The 23,825-nt window shown below is 39.5% G+C and overlaps 1 protein-coding gene across 1 annotated transcript in view; it reads right to left on the reverse strand.

Moving 5' to 3' along the window:
* Positions 1-23,825, reverse strand: part of SORCS3 (sortilin related VPS10 domain containing receptor 3) — a 621,477-nt gene that overhangs the window by 298,508 nt on the left and 299,144 nt on the right. The window lies entirely within an intron of this gene.

Genomic DNA, 23,825 nt, shown 5'->3' on the forward strand with positions numbered 1-23,825 from the left:
CCATCTTTTAAGCGCTGGGAATATTTTTTGTGGTCTTCTGTCTCCTGACCTTGAGATAGTCATCTCTCTCTCTTTCTCTCTTTCTCCCCAATCCCTTCTCCATGTCATTGTTAATCACAGCATTGTTCCTTTAGTCATGAGAAGCTCCCTCCCCCACTGCCATGCTGCCATGATCCCACTGTTTGTTTTGTTCTTTCTGAATTGTTTTATGCATTCAATTAAGTGGTTTTTATGATTCCTTTGTTAGAGATATTTTCCAAAGCATATAGCCCCAAAGGTCCTTGGGCAAATATTACTCCCACAGAAGGTTTATCATCTTTCAGTCAAGGGGACAGAAATACTGTAACGAAAAATCTTTGGCATCAGAGAGGCCAGGTTCAAATCTCAACAGTTCTCTGTTAATATTGTATCATCTTGAGAAAGTTACATAACCTCAGTTTCCTCAACAATAACCTGACTCTGATAATATCCAAACTGGCTTTGAGCATATGGCATAATGTATATTCTTTTTTGTTGTTGCTTTTTTAGTAGAGATGGGGTTTTGCCAAGTTGGCCAGGCTGGTCTCAAACTCCTGGCCTCAGGTGATCTGCCTGAGTACCACAATTACATTGATCTCACTAAAGATATGACTACCTTTTTAGTATTTAAACCAATAAACGCTTAGACACCCAGACTTTTCCATTATTTAAACTCATAGCAGCCTTTCATACTACAACATTTTTTTTTTTTTTTGAAGCATTTTTTGAAGCATTCTCTTCCAGGGGCTTCCATAACCCCATGTTCATCTATTTTTCCTTTTCATTTCATTTGGATACTCAATTTTCTGTTATTATCCTTTAACTGTGACCACTCTTTAACCCTCCATTTTGACTTTCTTCCTTTTCACTCAAAATACTATTACTCAGTGACATCTTCCATTCCTGATTCTTTTCCTTTTCCTTTTGAAAATCATCACCTCCTGGGGAAAACTCCTAAATCTCTGAGTCTCAGTCACAGATTTGGAAGCTCTGTTGCCTGGAAGATGCTTCTATTTAGATGCCCCACAAGCACCTTGAGCTCCAGATGCGCCCACAGTGGTACCTGATCGCAGCCCTACTGCTTCTCCAGTATACCCTAGCTCCATGAGCGTTTCCACCAACTATCCATGTTTAGCAAAAAGCCCAAGATGCATCCTTGACTCTACTTTCTCACCTTCTGAAAGAATAAGTCTATGAGGCCAGTGTATTTTACTTTTCAATTAACTCTTAACACCAAATCCATTATCTCCTTACTTATTGTGATTGTCTTAGTCCAAAACATGCAAATGCCTCTCCTGGATTACTGTAAGACAACTCCAGCCAGTCTCACCACGGTAGCCTCGTCCTTTCCAATCCATGTCTCACACTGTGGCCAGAACAATCAACCTGTAACACAAATCTGATTCTGACATTCTGTCACTTAAAACCAGTGGTTTAACCGATCTTCCTATATTCCAAAATCCTTAAAACATCCTAGCAAAATCTGAACCCCTGTTTATGTCCTGGCTTCATCAACAGCACAACCCTTTTGGAATGTACTATCCAGCTCAACTCGGCTTCTCTGAGTTCCTGAATGAGCAAGTGAATTTATCTCCTCTTAGAGTTTTTCCTATCTTTGCATATGTTGCCACCAATTTTCTATCATGTAGTCTAAACCATAAGGTCCAGAGTATAAAATATAGCCCCCCAAATTTCCATATCTTATAAAATAAAAGTGTTAGCTAACAGAATTTTTAAAATGTTACCCAGAGCATATATTAGTATTATAAAATAAGCTTTAAAACAAATTTAGGTCTTTTAAGTGCTAAGATTCATAGTCCTTTCCCTCTTTTTTTCCTTTACAGCTTCTAAGACAAGCTTACTTTCTTTTCTCAAATATTTGCTTTGGCTTCATTGAAATAAGTCATCTAGTTATCAGCACATTTTTAAGAAATGGAGCAGTATAATAACTTTTTTTCACTCATGTGTGAATAATGCAGAGAAATACTCTTAGAGTAATCACAGACCAAACAACTTCCTCTTCCCATGGCACTATGAAGGGGTAGGGGAAACGGGTCAAAGCACTCAAGCTGCCCTTGAGAAAACCTACCAGGAAGCATCTGTGGTGCTCGCAGAGTTTGAGAGGACGAATATAATGGGTAAGAAGGAGGCCTTTGGCCGGGCGCAGGCTTATGCCTGTAATCCCAGCTCTTTGGGAGGCCGAGGTGGGCAAATCACTTGAGGTCAGGAGTTCAAGACCAGCTTGGCCAACATTGTGAAACCCTGTCTCTACTAAAAATACAAAAATTAGCTGGGCGTGGTGGTACACACCTGTAATCCCCACTACTCAGGAGGCTGAGGCATGAGAATCACTTGAACCCTAGAGGTGGGGGTTGCAGTGAGCCAAGATCACGCCACTGCACTCCAGCCTGGGTGGCAGAGCGAGACTCTGTCTCAAAAAAAAAGCTTTCATAACCAGCCTCACTTGCTTCACATCATGTACCAATGGTCTACATAACAGGCAATGAAATCATTTTTCCCCTGGTGTAGAAAAATTAAACTGCTTATTTTATGCAGGTATAAAAAAGCTTCATGCCTATGATTTTAATTAGAAGGTAAGACCAACATCATAAATGAACTTTATTTTATATACCGTGAGTTACAATATACTAAATGAGTGTTACCATTGAACATCTTGTGCAATGTATTTGCGTCCCCTAGCCCTGTTTCTTTCTGTGCACACATGCACACAGAGACACACACAAGCCCACTTGCACACCCACATGCATATTAATCCACACACAACACATATGTGTGAGCACACATACACTAACATATACAGAGATGCTGCATTTATGTGCACACACACACACACAGAAATTTATATACAATAAAGCATATTGATATTGAGTGGCAGTTTTATGGAGCTTTTGTTGGGGAGAGTACATTTTTATTACTACCCTTCTCTGACATTCTCATCAGAAATGATTTGATATACTTTGATATCACTGGCAGTGTCTCTATTCAATTCAATTTTTTGAGAAGAATGAAAGGAAGGGAAATAGACACTGACATATTCTGGATTTCTAACCTATGCTGGGCATTTTACCTGATTTTTTATTAAAATCTCACACAAATCATGTGAAGTAGGTATCATGAGTTATATTTCACAGATAAGGAAACTGAGGCTCAGGAGAAAAGCAACTTGCCTATTACTCTTCTAATTGCCTCAAAACCCACACCTTCCATGCTCTGTACACACACACACACACACACACACACACACACACACACACACAAAATCCTTTTTTAAAGCATCTCTGAGAAACCTGCCAAAAATGCAGCTTCACTCATCTCAACCTCTGAGCACAGGAGCATCAAGCATTAAAACAGTAGGAATCTAAGAGGAAGATACAAGTTAGTTGTAGGTGCTCAAAAATAAAAAAGGAGGAGGTCATACTATTTATACAAATATAATCAGAGAGCAAATATTTTGTCAGAAGTTAAGCCTCAAGGTAACATATGTGTATTGTATGTTCACGTACCAAACCTATAAAGAAAACCATCCCATGTCCGCTCAAATTTTTCTTGTTACACATGGATTTCAAATCCCAGTGCCTATGAGGGCAAAGCAGGTAAAGTGAGCAAGTGAAGCAGACAAGGCAAGATAAAGACTGGTGAGGACTGTGTCAAATCGGAAAGTGTACATCATTCCCTCAAAATATTTAAAATTGGGTTTTTAAAAAACATTGTGCCCAAATTAAATGTATCTGTGGACTGAATTTATGGATGAGGCATGTGACTCTTGCTAAAGCTGTGATAGCATGTTTCTACAAAAACAAAGACATTTACAAGCTTACCTTTCAATGTATAATTATAGGTATATAATGTATAATTTATGGCAATGGCTGTTTAGATATCGTGAGTTCTGCATTTATGTGATTTTGGCAATACGAACAGGACAGAGATCCCACTAGAGATTTTTATTTTGTTTTGTTCCTCATTCTGTTTTGATTCTTTATAAAGCAGTTTGCCCTGACATGAGACCTGCAGTGGGTATACATGTGCTGGAAGGGGAGGAGGGGTTTTCATATATGGTTTCTCAGATTCTCAATGCAGATGTCTTTAGAACAAGCTCCTCAGACTAACACTTCAGATGTAAACAGAAAGAAGTTACTCAAGGCCAGGCGCAGTGGCTCATGCCTGTAATCCCAACACTTTCAGAGGCCGAGGCAGGTAGATCACCTGAGGTCAGGAGTTCGAGACCAGCCTGACCAATATGATGAAACCCTGTCACTACTAAAAATACTAAAATTAGCCGGGTGTGGTGGCACGTGCCTGTAATCCCAGCTACTCAGGAGGCTGAGACAGGAGAATTGCTTGAACCCGAGAGGCAGAGGTTGCAGTGAGCCGAGATTGTTCCATTGCACTCCAGCCTGGGCAATGAGAGTGAAACTCCGTCTCAATTATCCCAAGTCTGTTATTTCATCTAGAGAAAAAAGGAGATGGTAATTGTACCTACCTCGTAGTACTATTGAAAGGATTAAATGAGACAGTGATTAAAGGGGCTTAGCACACTATCAGGCACGTAAGTACTAAATAAATGTTAACCTTTACCTTTAAATTACCCAGGATAAGGCCAGGCATGGTGGCCCACACCTGTAATCCCAGCACTTTGGGAGCCTGACGTGGGCAGATTGTTTGAGCTCAGGAGTTCAGAACCAGCCTAGGCAACTTGGTGAAACCTCATCTCTACCAAAAAAAAAAAAAAAATTAGCATAGTGTGGTGGCATGCACTTATAGCCCCAGCTAACAGGAGGCTGAGGTGGGAGGATTGCTTGAGCCCGGGCAGTTGAGATCATACAACTACACTCCAGCCTGGGCAACAGAGCCAGACCCCATCCCCCACCACCAAAAAAAAAATTACCTAGGATAAGAGCACAACTGAAGTCAGAAGTGATGCCAAGCAAGTTGGAGACAAATCAAGGTGATTCGGGGATTATTTGCCTCCCTCTTGACTACCATCATTCCTGAACTTTGTGGAGAAAATTGCAAGAGGTGGGCATAGAGGGGACTGGGGAGTTGCTGTTCAATGGTTATAAAATTTCAGTCACGCAAGATGAAATAATTCTAGAGATATGCTGTACATACAATGTGCATATAGTTAGCACTCTATTGTACATGTGGAAGTGGGTTAAGAGGGTAAATCTTAACACATGCTGTCTGTATGTGTGTGTTTGCCATAATTTAAAACACAGAAAAGTGTCAGGGAGAAAAACATCATATTTTAATGCCTTATATTTTACATTCACTTTACATGCATTTTGCATTTCTGGTAATATTTTAAGAAAACGCACTCTATTAACCAATATGAATACTGCCAGAGTAAACACCAATTGGTAGATAATTGTCAATTTCCTAAACACAATTGCTGCTTTGAATGAACGCTCTCATCTCTTCATTGGACGGCTATACCCCATGAGGAGACTAAACATGACACTGCCTTAGGGTAAGAACTGCAGACAATCAAGTTCCTATGATTTAGCCATTCACTGTAAATGAATCATCTGTGTCCAAGATTAGAGATGGACAAGCTTTAGAGATTACCAACATACATATGGTGCAATATCTTTTGGGAAAAAAAACCAAAAAACTTGTAATGCTTTCTGAAGGAAATTCCTGAGAATGTGGAATAATAGTGGTCCTAAGTTTAATGGTATATTGCAAATTGCAAAGGACACTCAGGGAAGTCAGGAATCAGGCAGGGGCTATGCTTAGTCAGCTTATACTCTCAAAAGCCTGTCAGATTATCTATGTCCAAACCAGTCAACATTAGTATTGGAGAGGTCAAAATCCTCCCCAGAAATCTTTCCACAATGCACCGTTTCCTGCTGCTGAGTGAGTCTTAACAATATCATTGATGAATATGTCACTTTATTCAGTTGCGTATCCTTTGTGCAATCTATTAAAATCAAGTGAAAGCTAAAGGTTTCTCAGTCTCTCACTCTGCCAGAGATCCAGAAAGTCAAGGAAAACATTCTAGTTCAACGCTTTGGGCGTGTTCTCAGAATAGGAGCAAACAGACGTTTCTCTAAATAGAAAAAAAAGAAAGGCTATAATTTACTGCATAATTGAGTCCTAATGGTAGACTTTTAGCAAAGTTAGTGTTCAATAAGAAATAACAATATCAATATGAGCTCTTAGAGTATAAAACAATGACAGCATAGTTATCCCCTAAACCCACTGATATAATTGATAAGTTGTTGAATATTGACTTCCACACAAACAGAGCCTACTATAGATATGGCTTTTACTCACAATATACCAGCATTCATTCTTTGAACAGTGGTTCTTAACTGAGGGGAAAGAAGGGGTCATACCAAGGAGACATTTTGCAATGTATGGAGATATATTAATTATCACAGCCGGGGGCAGCAGAGTTCTCGTATCTAGTGGGCAGAGGCCAGGGATGCTGTAAAACATGTGACAAAGCACAGGACAGTGACTCACAACAAAGAATTATCCAACACAAAATGTCAATGATGCTGCAGCTGGGATTGTTACACATAAAATATGTAAACTACATATAAATGTCACAGAACACCAATAGGCATTTATGCTAATACATATGCTGTCTCACCTATGGCCACAATACATGTCATTCTTTTTGCCAAGATTAGACTCCCCACCTTTCCACCCGAATTCATTATATTAAGCTTATTTATACTTGTTCCTCAGGATTTAACATAAGCATGCGAACAAAACTACACTCGTTGAGGCTATTCAAGAAAAAAAAATAAAGTACAAAAACAACAAGAAAACAATCCTATTTAAAAAATGGGCAAAGGACTTGAATAGACATTTCTCCAAAGCAATACAAATGACCAGTGAGCAAATAAAAAGACATTCAAAACCACTAATCATTAAAGAAATGCAAATCAAAACCACAATGAAATACAATCTCACACTCATGGCTACTGTTTAAAAATAAAAAATAAAAAATCAGAAAATAACAAGTGTTGACAGGGATATGAAAAGTTGGAACCCTTGTGAACTGTTGGTGGGAACAAAAAATAGTGCAGCCGCTACAGAAAACAGTATGGTGGTTCATCAAATAATTAAAAATAGAATTATCATATGATCCAGCTATTCCACATCTGGGTAATACCCAAAAGTGAGTGTCCAGCTGTGTCAATTGCAATTGATGGTCAAGAAAGATGAGTACCAAGAACTGACCATTGAATGTAGCATTGTGGAGGGTATTGGTGACCATGGCCACGACAGTGGAGTGAAGTAGACAGACAGTCAGTATTGATGCAAGTATAAATTGGCGTGACTACTCTAAAATGCAATGTGGCAACATGAAACAAGACTCTTGCAATTGAAAGCAAGGTCTCAAAGAGAGATATGTTCACCCAATGCTCATAGCAGCATTATTTACAATAGCCAAAAGGTGAAAGCAACCCCAAGTGTCTATCAATGAATGAATGGATAAACAAAATGTGGTATACACTACAATGGAATATTATTTAGCTTTAGGAAGGAAGGAAATTCTGACACATGCTACATGGATGAACCTTCAAGACATTATGCAAAGTGAAATATACCAGTCACAAAGAAAAAAATACTATATGATTGCACTTACATGGGGTACCTAAGGTAGTCAAAATCATAATGACAAAAAGTAGAATGGTAGATACTAAGGCTAGGGGGAGAGAGAAATGAGGAGTTGTTGTTTAGTAGGTATAGAGTTTTAGTTTTGCAAGAAGAAAAGAAATTTGAAGATTGGTTGTAAAGCAATGTGTACTTAACACTACTAAACTGTACACTTAAAAATGGGGAAGATGGCAAATTTCATATTATTTGTATATGCCTACAATGTTTTAAAGTAAAAAATACATATAAAAATAAGACATGAGACTAGAGATAAAATAACAGGCTAATGAACACTTTAATCAAACAAACATATTCGCACCATTTATTCATCCAGCCTATTGACTGAGGCTTTACTCCATGCCAAGCTCTACTCTAAGGACCTAGATCAGAGCAGTAATCAAACCAGAATGAAAATACTTTCCCTCATAGAGCTTACATTCTAGTGAAGGAAGAACAAACAACAGACAGACAAATAAGTAAAATGTGGCATATCAGATGGTGATAAGGCCTTTGGAGTGAAAGAAAGCAGAAAAGGGAAGGGTTGGTGCTGAAAGACTGGCTGTGTAGTTTTAAATCATGTGGTCAGGAAAGGCCTCATTGGGAAGGCAGCATTTGCAAAAGAATGTAGGAGCCCAGTAGGCTGGAACAGAGTGAACAAGGTAGAGTGTTGGAAATGAGGTAGGCAAGGAAATGCGGACCCAGCAAGGAAACGTGGACCCAGGCGTTGATATAAGAACTCCGGCTTTATCACAAGTGACGTAGAAAGTGTATGATACACATACAATGAGCAGGGCTCTGATAGGCTAGGGCTTGTTTTTTAATCCTCTCACTCTGGCCACCATGTCCAATAGAGCATTGGAGGAGGTGGGGAAAAAATCAAAGAGACCAGGAGAGGCTCTGTAATGACCAGAAGGGACAGATGAATGGCCTGCACCAAGCTGGAGCACTGAGGTGCTGAGGGGTAGTCAGTTTCTGGGTGTATTTTTGGAAGAAAAGTTAAAAAGATCAGCTTACAGATTAGATGTGGAGTATCAGAGAAAATGAGATGACCCCTTAAAAGATTTTTAAACTGTACATTACAAATTGGAACTAATTCAAATTATCTGATAGGTTTGGGGCCTGAACAACTGGGAAAGTGGAATTAGCATTTATGAGATAGAAAAACAGGTTCAGGGCTTTAAAAATAAAGAATTTGGATTTGAAATGCTTAATACAGATCCAAACAGAGATGTAAGTAGAAGAGGGATGTACAAGGCTTATATTCAGAGGAGAGGGCTGGCCTGCAGATAAGAATCAAGGAGACATCAGAGTCTGAATAACACTTAAAGACGTGAATCTAGAGATCACCACAACAGCAAATACAGACAAAAGAGAGTCTAGAGAACTGAGCTCTATAATATGTTTAGGGTCAAAAAGATAGGGACAGACCAGGAAAGGAGCCTGAGAGGGAGAAGGAAAACTCAAAGAGTGAGATACTCTTAAAATCAAGGAAAGAAAGTGTATTAGGGAAGAGCGTCCAGCTGTGCCAAATGCAGTTGATGATCAGGTATAAAGATTTCCGAGAATTGGCTACTGAATGTAGCAACAGGGAGGGTATGGGTGACCATGGTAAAGGCAGTGGAGTGAGCTAGGCAGACTGTCAGTGTTGATACAAGCATAAATTGCCATAACCACTCTGAAAACCAATGGAATGAGACTCTCGTAAATAATCATAACTTTAACCCTGTAAATTTCCTTCTAGGAAACTATCTAAGGAAACCACCAGAAACCCAATAAAAGGTTTATGCACCTGTAGGTTCAATGCAATGTTTTTATAATAATACAAAATTAGAAATAACGACTATATTTGATAGGACCATGACTAAAGTGAGCTAAAGCCATTCAATGGAATATTATGCAGCCATTAAAATGAATTCAAATACTTTTATGACATATGAAAAACAATCATATGTTTACACGGTGCATAAAATGCAGGCTGGACACACATGAAGCATCATCTCAATTTTGTTAAACATTGCTTATATTTCTTGTCTGTACTTATCCATAGTAGATGACTTGAAACAAAAATTCACAAGTTAACAGTGGTTATTCCTGACTGGCAAGATTATGAATATTTTTTATTTTCTTTATACTTTTCTATTTTCCCCAAATTTTCTGCAATGAGCACACACTTCCTTTATAATCATAAAACATTATCTGTCTACACACACACATATACACATGCATATAACTTCTTGAGAAAACGTGCTACGCATTGCCTGCCCTTGGAAAATTTGAAAAGCTAGTAAATATCTGTCCACATGGTGAGCACAAGTCGTTGTGCAGGACAGGTGTGTCATGACGGTGGGGTAGTGATGAAGCCCCAGTGTGGACAGGAAAAAGAGTATCTCCCAATTGAGGGAGTGGTGTTATGGACCTCCCCTCTGCAGTAAGAATTTCCTGCCCCAAACTATCCCACACACCACATACCGAATGGACTTCTCCCAGCCCAGCTCTGATCATGGAATCTTCCCTCCACAAGAAATGCCAATATTCTCTACATATCTTTAAAAACACACTCAGCATCTCAGACATTTAGTGGGCTCCCATGCTGTCTTTAGGCTTGACCTCTTCAACATAACCATTTGCTCAAGCCAAGCTGTGCTTCAGAGTTTTTTCAAATCACTGTGCTTCCTGCAACAAAAATCCTATCTTTGCCAATGCTACTCCCCTACCTAGAAAGCCCAGCATCCTCCCTGCTTTCCTTCAAGTCCCATTTTAACTCAATCCCTTCCATGAAGCCTCCTGAGTGCTCCAGCTGAACGATCTCTGTCTTCCAAGAACTCCACCAGCAAATTCACAATCACATTGAACTACGATTTTATGTTTAAATATATATGAAATTTATAAATACATTAATATATTTTAAAATATTGGTTATTTTATGTTTTATTTGTGTTTACCTCACTTTGCCACCTTGATATAATGTTCCTTAAAGGCAGGGAGTTTTGGTTAAATAACATTCTCTGGTCTTCTTTGCTGCACTGCCTGAAGCACGTGCTCAATAAATCATGTGATGCATGATTGAGTGAAGGTCACTCAAAGGTTTCTCAGTTTGCTTGACCAAATATTCAGTGCATTGTATTTGGGGCTCATCAGTGTCCTACTAGACAGAGAAGCTAGCTTCATCTCCATAAAGGCAGTCAGCAATATCTTTACCTGAGGCACTGTCCCTCTGCCAGCCAAGGCATTACCAGTTGCATATGCAGTAATTGGCATTCAGGTCAGTATTCCTCTGCTACTTCATATTATTCTTTTGTATAAGTTGGATATAGATAAAGTTAAAAAATTGGTGGCCACATTATTTTTCAGCCAGATATTTATTTCCAATAAGTTTAAAAAGCAAATCTAACACCAGGAGAGAAGTATAAAGAAGTTTCATAATTCAAAAAGATGCAGAATACAGGATTGATTTCAAAGTCATTTTGCTTATTTTTGATGTTTTGATTCAGGGTTTTGTTTGTTTTTTTCTCCACATTAGGAGCATTAAAGCAAGATACAAACTCAAACATGCATTTCTAAGATCAGACGGACTAAGGCACAGGTTAAATAGGATGAAGACGTGAGTTGGCACAATGTTGTCACAGGCATACATACATAACCAGGTGTGTTTGCTTTTCAGAAATATCTAATGAGTTTAATCAAGATCATCCAAGGCATTTGTTGCTTCAAGCATCCAAGTTGCTACTGTGCACATCTGGGACCACAGTGGGACCCCAGAATTAAGAATCACTGTTCCAAAGCCTAAAATCACAAAGGCAATGACTATATGAAAAGATAAGCAAAAAAATGCCCACCAGCATGCCTATTATCTACTACAAAACAAACCTAATTTATAAGCATCTTGTTGAAGCTGTGTAGGAGGAAAAGCCTGAAAAAAATCAAGTGCACAAGAGACAGTAAATGGAAATTAATTGCACAGTATTCATTATGGCTAATTTAAGAATTGCAGATTGTCGCTAATATTTATTATTTATTGTATTATCTTTAGTATTTCTTCCAGTGAACATCAAAAAAAGGGGGAGCTTTCATACGTTCACCTACTAACTCTATTTTTTTTCCATTGGACCTTAAATTCTTCCTATAGGAAGCCTCAAACTTGGGATGTTTTCAGGGATTGCTATGGTTTAGATATTTGTCCCCTCCAAAACTCATGCTGAAACTTAATCCCCTATGTGACAGTTTTGAGAGATGGGGCCTTTAAGAGGTGATTGGATCATAGGGGCTTTCTGTCCTTACTAATGTGTCAAATCCACTCATGGATTCATGGATTCAATGGTTAATGGATTAATGGATTATCATGGGCATAGAACTGGCATCTTTATAAGAAGAGGAAGAGAGATCTGAGCATAGCATGTTGGCATGCTCAGTCCCCCTTGCCATGGGATACCCTGGGCCACCTTGGGACTCTGCTTAGGGTCCCCATCAGCAAGAAGACACTCACCAGATGTACCTCCTTGACCTTGGACTTCCCAGCTTCCAGAACTATGAAAAATAAATCCTGTTTCTTATAAATAACACAGTTTCATGAGTTCTTTTACAAGCAATAGATAATGAACTAAAACAGGAACCTAAACCTAGATATCTGGGGAGGATTATTACATTTAGGAGAAGGAAGACACGCTTTAAGTTATCATGAGGAAAACAATCTTGGGAGCAAATATAGTTAGAAATATCCTATATCCTGGTCTAGCTGAAAGAGCCTATGCAGCCAAGAGCTTCATCATCATTGGTAACATCAGTACATCTGGGAACATTGCATTGCCCAGTAAGAATCATATCACATGAACATTCCTTAGAACTCAACTGCCCATCCCCAGTGACTGCCTACACATGTGAGGGGCCGGGGCGGGCCCCCAAACATCTAAATGCTAGTTGTGATCAACACAGAACAAAGACAACTTGCTGCTACAACAATCCTTTGAGACAATGGACCACATAAGAGACCAGGCTGTAATAACCAATGGTGCCTCAGAGTCCGTTCACCCAAGCAGGAACTGTCCTGAGGAAAGAACAAGGGGTACTGATCCTATTCTCCCAGACGAGAGACATTTAGCTCCCAGAAAACAATGAAAAAAACAAGGAGTCAGGCTGTACAAGGAGTTGGCAGATGTTGAAAGCACTTGGTTGGTCTGTGCTTTTACCCCCAGCTCAAGACACCTGTGCTGCATGCCTTCACCTATGGGCAGAGTTAATTCCTACCAAAGTCTTTGGGTTGCATGGCATTTTACAGTATGCCAAGTTCTTCCACAGCTCTTGTCTCCTTGATCCTCACTCTACCCTGTGAGGAATGTGAAGCAGGTATTGTTACCCCTGTTTTAGTCTACTGGGGCTCCTATAAAAGAATATACCCTGGGTGACTTACGCATACCCAACACTTATTTCTCACAGCTCTGGAGGCTGGGAAGTCCAAGATCAAGGCACTGGCAGATTCAGCATCTGATGAGAGCCTGCTTCCTTGTTCATAATGAATGCTTTCTCACTGTGTCCTCATGTGATGTAATGAGGAGAGAGAGTTCTCTGAGGTCCCTTTTAAAAGGATACTAATCCCATTTATGAGGGCTCTGCCCATGACATAACCACCTCCTGCATGCCCAACATCCAAATACCCTCACGCTGGGGGTGGTTAAAATTTCACATGAATCCTATGATTCGTATGAATTTGGTATGTGTAGGGGAGAATAGCATTCAGTTCTATAGTATCCCCTCTAGTAATTTCCTGTTGCTGCTCTTACAAATCATCCCAGACTTGGTGACTTAAACAATATAACTTTATTATCTTACCTATCTGCAAGTCAGAAGCCCAAAATGAGTCTCACTGGCTAAAATCCAGGTGTCTGCAGGGCTATGTTCCTTCTGGAGGCTCTAGGGGAGCAATATGGTTTGTCTCCAAGCCCCATCCAAATTTCATCTCAAATTGTAATCCCCACATGTCCATGGAGGAACCTGGTGGGAGGTGATTGGATCACGGGGGCAGTTTCTCCCATGCTGTTCTTGTGACAGTGAGTGAGTTCTAAAAAGATCTGATGGTTTTAAAAGTGTGGCACTTCCTCCCTCTCTCTCTCTCCTGCCATCATGTAAGATGTGCCTTGCTTCCCCTTCAACTTCCACCATCACTGTAAGTTTCCTGAGGCCTCCTCAGCCATGTGGAATCATGAGTCAGTTAAACATTTTTGCTTTATAAATTACTCAGTAATTTATAAATTACTGGTAGTTTTTTATAGCTGTGTGAAAACAGTCTAATACTGGGAGAATCTGTTTTCTTTGCCTTTTGCAGCTTCCAAAGGCTGCCCACTTTCCTTGGCTCCTGGCCCCTTCCATCTTCAAAGCCAGCAGCAGCTAGTTCAGCCTTTGTCATACTGCATCACTCTTGTTCTTCTTCCTCCCTCTTTCTCATTCTCTAGATTACAATGGCCCACCTGATAATCCAGGGTACTCTCCTTATTTTAAGATCAGCTGATTAGCATTCTTAATTCAATCTAGAACTTTAATTCCCTCTTGTCATATAGCTGAACATATTCACAAATTCTGGGGAGTAGGGAATTTTGGGGAGGTGGTTATTCTGCCTATCACACCCATTCTACAACAAAAGTAATGCCAGGGCTCAGTGACTTGCTACTCAGTGACAAGTGGCTACTTATTGACAATTGGCTACTCAGTGACAATTGATTACTAAGTGTTAAGACAGATTCAAATTCAGAACTTTCCCTCCCAAGTTGAGTGTTTTATCCTTCTTGCTGTACTCTGTATTGGTGACATAGCAAAGGAGACAGAGGGCACAGCAAGGCAATAACAAAGAATTAGTGCAAACAAAGGCAGAAAAGAACCAAACAGAAAGCAGGAGGAAAAATGGGATTTTTTCTTTTTTTAACCTAACAGATCTTCTCTGTGGGTGTTCTCTCATCCTGCCCTACCCACCATCATCCTACTTTTATGGAATCATCCCTTCAGCTGCAAATTTGACCCCATTATCCCAAAACAAAAGAGCTTGTGATCATAGGTGTTTGGGTTTTTAGGGTGTTTGGTTGTTTGGTTTTGCTTCCTTTCTCAACGTGAAGCAGAAGAGGAGGGGACCGAGGTAGCAATTTTGCCAGGCAAGTAGTCTCTGTAATGATCCATCATTCTGTGCCAGGTGGTCCCCAGACAGGCAGGGAAGAGAAAAACACAGTAACAGTAATAAACAGAGAAAAGGGTCTTCCAGATAACTACATAATGAGCAGCCCCAGCTGCCTCAGCCAGAGAGGGTGGGAAGAAGCAGGGGAGGAAGGACTGAAGAGGTAAGAAATGGAGGAGCCCAAATGTGATGGTTTTGTATTTTGTCCAAGTGACTGCTCTGAGTGTGTGTGGGTGTGTGTGTGTGTGTGTGTGTGTATTCTTTCCTTATTGCAGAAAGAAAGAAAACAATACCACACAAACCTTTGCAAACTTTTTGTGTTGTTAAGGACAGAACAGCACATTTGTCAAAAGGTCCCACTGCCACTTCTGATTTCAAAGTTCCACAAAGGATCCACCCCTATGGTGATTTAGATTAATCGCTTCTCATTAAGAGCCAATAAACCGCATTCAGAATGCTCCTTTCTGCCACAGCCCACTGTTGCCATGTATAATTTCCGAAAGGGAAAGGAGAGGAACGTCAGAGAGTTGTCAAGCGTAATTTATAGGTTTTTAAGATCGAATCATTTTCTATAATATTAGATTAAATGACAGTCTATATTAAAGAGGAAATTACATTTCACTTTGCTTTTTTCACTTCCCGCACTCCGCCCATTTTGAGCTAGGGTTTTAGAAATGCTCTAATCCCAAAGCAAAGGGCCAGAAATGTCCTGCATGATGTACCTGAGAAGGATCAGCCAATGGATGTCCATGCACCCAGCATTCTGTCCAGAGAAGACGGACAAGAGATAAGTAAGAACATTCTCTTAGCAGAGCCAAATTATCTAGGAACCGCTCAGGGCACCCTATACTCTTCAACCAGAGCTGTGTCATCGGATCCCAGTTACACTCACTACAGTTCCAGGGTATTCATTTTGGTGTCTGTGGGGGTAAAAAATTACACAGAATAAGTCAGTGGTCTTAATGGAATCTCATCACCTTTGGGTTTAGAATCAAACAGACCTTACTTTTTCATTTAGTCATTCAGTTATGTGGTCAATCATTCCCTCACATTCATTTATTGAGACTCTAACTATGGGCTAGATTCTACAGTAAACAGGGAACACACAGATGAGAAAGACACAGTCAAACCCCACCTCCATCATCTATTAACTCCTTGTCTTCAAGGCTTCAGTTCTACTCAACTGCAAAATAAAAAAAAAAAAAAGAAATCACTTCCACCACCACCACCACCACCATGGTGGGTTGAGAGGAGATGATGAGAAGGAGAATTAACATTTGGAAAACTCTTGTCACATAATACGTTCAACAAATGTTGGGGCTTTCTTTCCCTTCCATGTCCTATGGTGTTTCCGAACAGTTATTTTCAACTAAGATGAGGGCAAACACAGAGAATCAGTTTGTGTAAGGACAAGAGTCCCTCGGGTTGCACAGCTGAGATGTATGAAGTAAAAACAACAATGTAAAGGCTGATAAACACTGTTGCAGAAGGATGTGTACATCCCCAAAGAACAAGAAAGGAAGATTGGGACAGTAATCCATTACTGAGACAAACTTGTCATTTGTAATGTCAGACTATAGAGAGCCAACTCTTTAGCCTGGAGGTCACAGTCCTTCACTCACTGGTTCCAACAGAATGTTCCAGCCCCATGTCCCCAGAGTGCATATATTCTTGAAAAGAATCACAGTTCCCCAAATATCTCACTTTCCCATCGTGATGTCATTGCTCAGGTTATTCCTTGTCCTGGAAGGCTCTTTTTTACACTCCATACCCATAAACCCTATCACTGCCTCAAGGCCATATCCAAATGCCACCACCTCTAAGAAAGCTCTGTGGATTCTTCCTCAGCCCTCTGTAGTACTTTGTAGACCTTAAAACTACCTGCTTAAGTTACAGTAAAACTGTACGCTCTTTTGTGGCAAGAAGACTTTTTCTCATCTTTTTATCCTTCCCAGAGCCCAATTTTCTGTCTTTCAGGAAGGGCTCAAAAGATTGACTGCTCTGCTCCATGGTGCCTACATTTATGAACTCAGCCAGAAGAAGCCCCCAGGTCATCCCTGCAGGAATCTTGGATGAAGGAAAGGAGTGAAGGCAGAATCTTGAGATGGTTCTTATTCCATTCAGCAGTACTCATCTCCACTCTCACTGCATTCATGGGCCAAAGTAAGTTATGGAGCCAAGCCTGCTCCCATTGAGGGTGGTGTGTGCAATCCTCCCAAAGGGAGAAACCCAGTAGCGGGAATATTTTGTACAAATAATACAAATCTAACTCCTAAGTATATACCCAACAGAATAAAAAGCAAATAAACAAATACACATGCATGCCTGTTCATAGCAGTTGTATTCACAAAATGTGGCCAAAACATGTGGAAACAATCTAAATGTTAATTAATGAATGAATGGATAAACTGATGTTGGTAAACACTCAATGGAATATTTTCAGCCATATAAAGAAAGGAAGTAGTGATACATGCTACAATATTAACAAACTTCAAAAACACTATGGCAGGTAAGAAGCAGCAGAAACAAAATGTCACATATTGTATGTTTCCGTTTATATGAAATATCCAGAATAGGTAAATCTGCAGGAAGAAAATGCTGACAGGTGACTGCCAGAGACTAGGGATATGGGGGAATAGGAAGTGACTACTTAATGGTCACAGGGCTTCTTTTGGGGGCGATAAAATGCTCCGGAACTAGATAGAAGCGATTGCACCACATCGTGCATGTACTAAATGCCACTGAATTTTTCACTTTAAAAATAGTTAATTTTATGTTATGTGAATTTCACTTCAAAAAATCTATATAAATAAAATAACTGGGACTGGGACTCATTGGTTTCACCCTTTCTCACCTACCCAGAAAAACTAGGATGATAATGTTAAGTAAAAAAATAGCAGTAAATACAAAACTAACTCCCACTTAGCTTGTTAAATCTCCTAATAAAATCCCTCTGCTTAATGGAAAATTGTAATAACAGTCGATCTAAACAGGTAGCACAGACCACCACCACCAGGAGAACAGCTACACTGACCCCATAGCCAGCTACTGGCTAGTGAAACTTGTTGCAGGTCTGCTTCCTTTCCGTGATACCCAGTTCCAGCTCAGGCTGGGTCCTGCTGATGTACCTGACAGATCCAAGTGGACTACTCTTCTCAGAAATAAATCCTATTCTACTTGCCCCAAGCTGCTTCTTCCTATTTCTTAAAAATCAGTATTACTAACAAGTTTAATTAACAAGCAGAGGCTCCCTCATGTCCAAATGCTATGCCTGAATGCTCTCATTTAAAAAGATGGTATACAGGCACTTACTATACACAGCTTTATGAAGCATGTGTTATAAAAGTATCTCGCCCATCTGGCTTTTTAATACCCTTCAATTCAATCCCATAAAATCCCAGCAATATTTAAGTGCTAAAGGTGACTTTCACTATGATATTTATTATTGGATAATGAAATATGGAACAGAGAGCCTTCAAAACTCCAGGCAATGGAGTGAACCACATCTTTTCTAAGCTTTTAATAATAGGACCACCATTTTCTTCCCAGAAATTACACAGCTCTCCAGTGTCCCTTTTGAGATTCCCTCTTGGACGCATAAGTTTTCTTAAAAACTTTACTTCTTTGTGACCAAACCCCCTGTCAGTTGAAGGAAAGTCAGTTGGTCAAATGTATATATATATCTGCCTCCTCCATTCAACTGAAACTTTTTAGGACAACCTTGAGCTTCCCATGTGACCAAGAGTCCCCCAATTTTCCTGGCCTTGCCCAATACAGACAGCTATCAGAACACACTGGGAATTTATTCCATGTCACTATTTCCAATGCTGGGTCCCCACTGGCCCTGTGTTAGGTTGCTATTTTATCAGCTAACATGCTTTTGTGCCATTTATTACTCTGTATGTCTGTGACCACATCAGACTATGATATCTCTGAGAACAATAATTTACCTGACTTATCTTTTTATCTCCAGCATCCAGCACAATGTCTAGTACATTGTAGATGTTAATAGTTACATGTAAATGCAATAATAGTTAACCAACTCTGGGAAAACTATTACAGAGCAGAAAGAAAAGTCTAAGATCATGTTTCTCAACTATCCCAACACGCAGTGGAGGACATGTAACAAATGCAGTCCCCTTTCTAAAATCTCATAGGTACCAATGGTATAATTTTTAACCAATGGTGGTACCTTGGAAAATGCCATCAGCACTGTCTGAAGTTCTAGTGAAACACTGTATTTTCCTGGATCCTATCTTAGACATCTTAAATAGGAAGTTCTAACTGAGAGCAAAGTCCTGAATCTGCCTTTTAACAAGCACACTTTTAATGTATACATGAGGTTGAGCATCACCGTTTTAGAATACCTACAGCAAGGACATCATGGTTCTTGCTTCCAGTTCCTTGCAGAATGGAGGAAACTGCCACTGACTGGTAGCCCCACATCAAGGATGTGGCCACAGAGAGTGTGGAAGACTCACAGTACACAAAGTGGGATATGTAATTCAGCAGAGCCTTCATCATCATGGATCAGTTTCCTTAGACCCAATGAGAAGTTAAACACTGCAGAAGAAAACTATGTGGCATTGAGGCAGAACTAATCATTTGGAAGTTGGGACATTATTTGGTTAACTATCCTTCTCTGAATAATCTTTGATACCCCACTACTCTGTCAGAGAGTGGGGTTTCCAGTTATTCTTATTGTAACTTCACTAAACAATAAGCCCCCAGAAGGTGTGTTTCTTTTCCTCTGAAGAGCCTGTGTTTTAGGCTTTCTAAACACTACCCGTTTGCTCATAACATGGTTGGGAAATAACTAGCATCAACTACAGCACAATGAGCTGCTTCTTGTAAGTTCTACCTGTAGTTTCTGAAATAGAAAATGGCAAGAAATTAGCCATCTCTTTCCTAATTAATGGGCAACAATTACCATTCCTGTTAATTTACAACACATTAACACAACTCTAGCTACTCCCTTGCTGTTGTGCCTAGTTTAAGGTGACATCAAAGGGAAACAAAAGCATTTGGTATCTGTGTGTGCGTGCATTTAGGCTGGAGGAGCAGGGATATAGAAAGGGAAAGTAGACTTTTATCAGAAAAGAGTAAGCACAGCTCTCAACTTGGCCACAAGGCAGAAAATGGAAGAACTTTCATTTGTTCCTGTACCATGGGTGAACAAAAACCCCAAGAATCTTGGACACTGAGATTAAGAAAAGCCAATATAAGACTAAGGAGAGAAAATACATAATTTCGAGTAGTGCTTTTCAAACTTTAATATGCTCATGAATCACCAAATATCTTACTAAAATACAAATTCTGATTCAGTTGGTATGTAGAAGAGTGTGAGATTCTACACTTCTAACATGCTTAGAAGTTAAGCCAATGCTGCTGGTCTGTGGACCAGACTTTGAGTAGCAAGGGCTCAGGGTAAGTAAGGACTATTAGGAACAACTGGTGTCATGCTGTGATTTTTTTTCAAACATTCATGTGCATCAGAATCACCTGGAGAGTGTGCTTAACCACAGATTTGGGTCCCACACAGAGTGTCCAATTTAGGAAATCTAGAGGGACTCTGAGCATGTGCATTTCTAATAAGCTCTCAGGTGATGTCAATACTCCTGGTCCAAGAACCACACTGGTGTAGGAGACAGACACTAGGCTTGGAATCCGGGAAACTGGATTCAAATTGTCATGCTGGTGCTAACTTGCTTAGTGACTCTGGCAAGCCACTTCATATCACTGGACTTAAATGGGGATAATGGTATCTATTGGTGGGTTCATTGGTTTTGGTAAGGGTTAAATGAGATAATTTATATGATATATATATAACACAATTTGCTAAGCCCTCAAAAATGGACACTATTGAGCTTCCTTCCTACGGTTAAGATTAGCCAGATGGAGGATGGCTGAATTATAAGAATATCCTGGGATGTGACTTCTCTATAAAAGGCTAAACATCAAAAGCCAGTTTTGTTCAGGGTTCAAAATAATCATGAAACTGCCTTGAGCCTCTTTGTCTTGCCACCTCTGATCTACCTTTGACACACAGACTGCTATGTAGTCCTAATAGGTTGGTTTGTATTTAACCATAGTGGCTCACACCTGTAATCCTGGTACTCTGGGAGGTTGAGGTGAGAGGATTGCTTGAGGTCAGGAGTTTGAGACCAGCCTGGACAACAAGCGAGACCCTCATCTCTAAAAAAAAAATTTTTAAATTCACTGGGCATGGTGGCACATGCCTGTCATCCTAGCTACTGATCCTTTTCTTAAGGATCACTTGGGCCCAGAAGCTAGAGGTTATAGTGAGCTATAATTACACCCCTGTACTCCAGCCCAAGCAACAGAGCAAGACACTGACTCTAAGAAAAAAATAAAAATAAATTTTTAAAATCAAGTCTCATACCAAGTAAGGCAGTGTTGAAGGTATGACTGGAACTGGATATTGAGCAAGATGGTTTCTGTCCTCAAGAAATTTAAAGTCTAATAGAGAAGAGGAAATTCAGTCTAAAAGAGCATGCATTAAAGGGCCTTTTACGTGCTAGAAACTTACAGGGAAGATATAAGATAGAAAATATGGTAAGAAGCACTAGTGAAGACTAAGAAGGAAATTATCCATAAATAGTAAAAATAACCAGAAAATTAAAAATATTGCCAGTACCTCCTATAGATGTCTAAAAGGGTCTGTGTAGGAATAATTTTTCCTCTATAGACGTGCACGTCAAAATAGTAGCCTTACTTCAAAACAGCAATCAATTAAATATGCTCCTGCTAATAAAATCATTTTGCTGAAATAATTTATATTTAGGAGCCAACCTTTTAGTTGGAGAGTATCGAGGAAATAGCCATTTGTATATAAGCTTGTGTGTTTCAATTTTCTTGTGTATAGGAATCAACTGGAATCTTCGTTGAACATTCAAAATATTGGTCACTTGCTCCAGAGATGCTGATTCTGAGGTTCTGAGATTAGACTAGAAACCTATTCCTCCCTTCCTTTTTAAGATAGAATTTCCCCAGTCTGAGATGGGGGAAAATGTGGCTTTTCCCCAAGCCACTTGTGCCAGCCCTTCATTCAAATGGAATTTTCCAGTAGATTTTCTCCAAAACCAACTAATAAAATATTTTTATAACTAAACTAGATCTATAAAAACAGCCTTAAAATTATAATCACAATCATAATAGCTAATAAACCTTGAACTTGCTATGTGCCAAGCTGTAAACTAAGAAATTTTATTTACATGCAATACTTCCTTTAACTTTCCCATGGACCCTATGAATTAGGACTTTTTATTAACCACAATTTTCAGAGAAAAGTCCGGTGAGGTTAAGCAACATACCCTAGATTATATGGTACATTATATACTAGTAAGTAGTGTTGCAGGAACTAGAATCCAACCTTTCTAACCCCCAAACTTACTGACCTAAAATTAGCTATTTTTTGTTCAAACAGGCAATAGGCAGTATCTCATTGGTTGTGGGTAGTGATCACTTATGGCTTTACTTCTGAGGGTAACCGTTTGAAAAGGATCTTGAGTGGAGTAAAAGACTAATAGGAAATAAAACCATAAGGGGTTGCAAAGAGGGGAGCAGAGGCATGAAGATGGAGAAGCTCAGAAGAGGCCTGCTTGCTCTGCTTGCTGCTGTACTTTCTTCCGCACAACCTCACCTTATCTCTTATTGTCCTGACTTCTACCTCTGCATCTCAGATCAATGCTCCCCGTGATTCACCTGACACCTTACAGGTAGACTTATGCAGCTTAAGCCAAAACTGATTACAAATGAAACTTTCTGTAAATCAAATCTTATTCCTCTCTTAACTCATTACCATTTCACTTTAAATTGATATTCAGTGTGCAATGTAAAGTTTCCCTTCTCTCAGTCATCTGCCAAGTGGCTAATAATCTGCAACCGAATAGTAAAATACACCAAGGAAATAAATTCACCATTTTCCCCACCTCTCCTTCCTTCATGCACATAGAAACTCAAAGCATACATATTTTATACATCAAAATGTTTAGGTAGTGGGTTTTCTTAAAAGGAACACTAACTTAAGCATGCACTTGGTTCTACTCAAACAGCCACAATGAACAAAGATGCAAAACCTAGTCTAAGCCAGACCGCTGCTGTAAGATTCTCCTTATTACCTATCTTGTCTTAAGAAAAATAGAATGTGTTTATGAAATGCTACAAGGGGTTCCAAAGAGGGCATGAAATTTCTTAAGAAGTAGAAGAGGGAAGTTACATTTAACTTCTTTTCTTAATACTACACACTTTGAACCCCTAAGAGAATGCCTTCTCTGTTAAAGTGTTTCACTCTCTTACTGGAAAAAATAATTCAGTTCATCTATCATTCTCTTGAACAGCCAATTTAAACTGAAAGCCTGACTTCCCAGACTCAAGCTACATTCAAAACTATTTCTATTTCCCCAAGGCATATAGGCAAAAGTTCCTTCCACCATTCATGTCTCCTCACTGATGCTCAAACACAAAAATAGTATCTGTGGAAAACATAGCAATTTGAAGACAAAGCAAACATAGCAATTTTAAATAAAACTAACTCTCAATTTTCTGCCTCTGGAGTGGGGTGGTGATTATGTGTGCTGATGGGACCTACTGATATTTTTAAGCATGAAAAAAAAATTTGGGGTTATTGTCAAAGCTTGGTCATTCATACAATGGAGAAGACCTGGATGCATGTGTGATCCCAAATGATGACTAATCAAAGCATGTTTTCTACATATTCTGGATGGTGGACTTTTCTGCAAATTGGTTTGAATTTGCTTGGGCTACTGTAGCATGAATGTGCATTCCTTGACAAAGTAAATAACATTTATTGGGTAGCTGGGAGGAATGACGGTAATGGTAAAAGGAACTGGGAGAACAGTGATCTATAATAAAATACTTCCCATGGAGACATCACTGTGAATAATCAATACTGGAATAAAAAAAGGGCATCCTGGATGTGGAATAATCTGACCTGTTTGATAACCCCTGAGAAAAGGCAAATCAAATCTTCACTCCT

Source organism: Rhinopithecus roxellana, chromosome 11 (assembly GCF_007565055.1).
Source record: "Rhinopithecus roxellana isolate Shanxi Qingling chromosome 11, ASM756505v1, whole genome shotgun sequence".
In the NCBI taxonomy this organism is placed as follows: Eukaryota; Metazoa; Chordata; class Mammalia; order Primates; family Cercopithecidae; genus Rhinopithecus; species Rhinopithecus roxellana.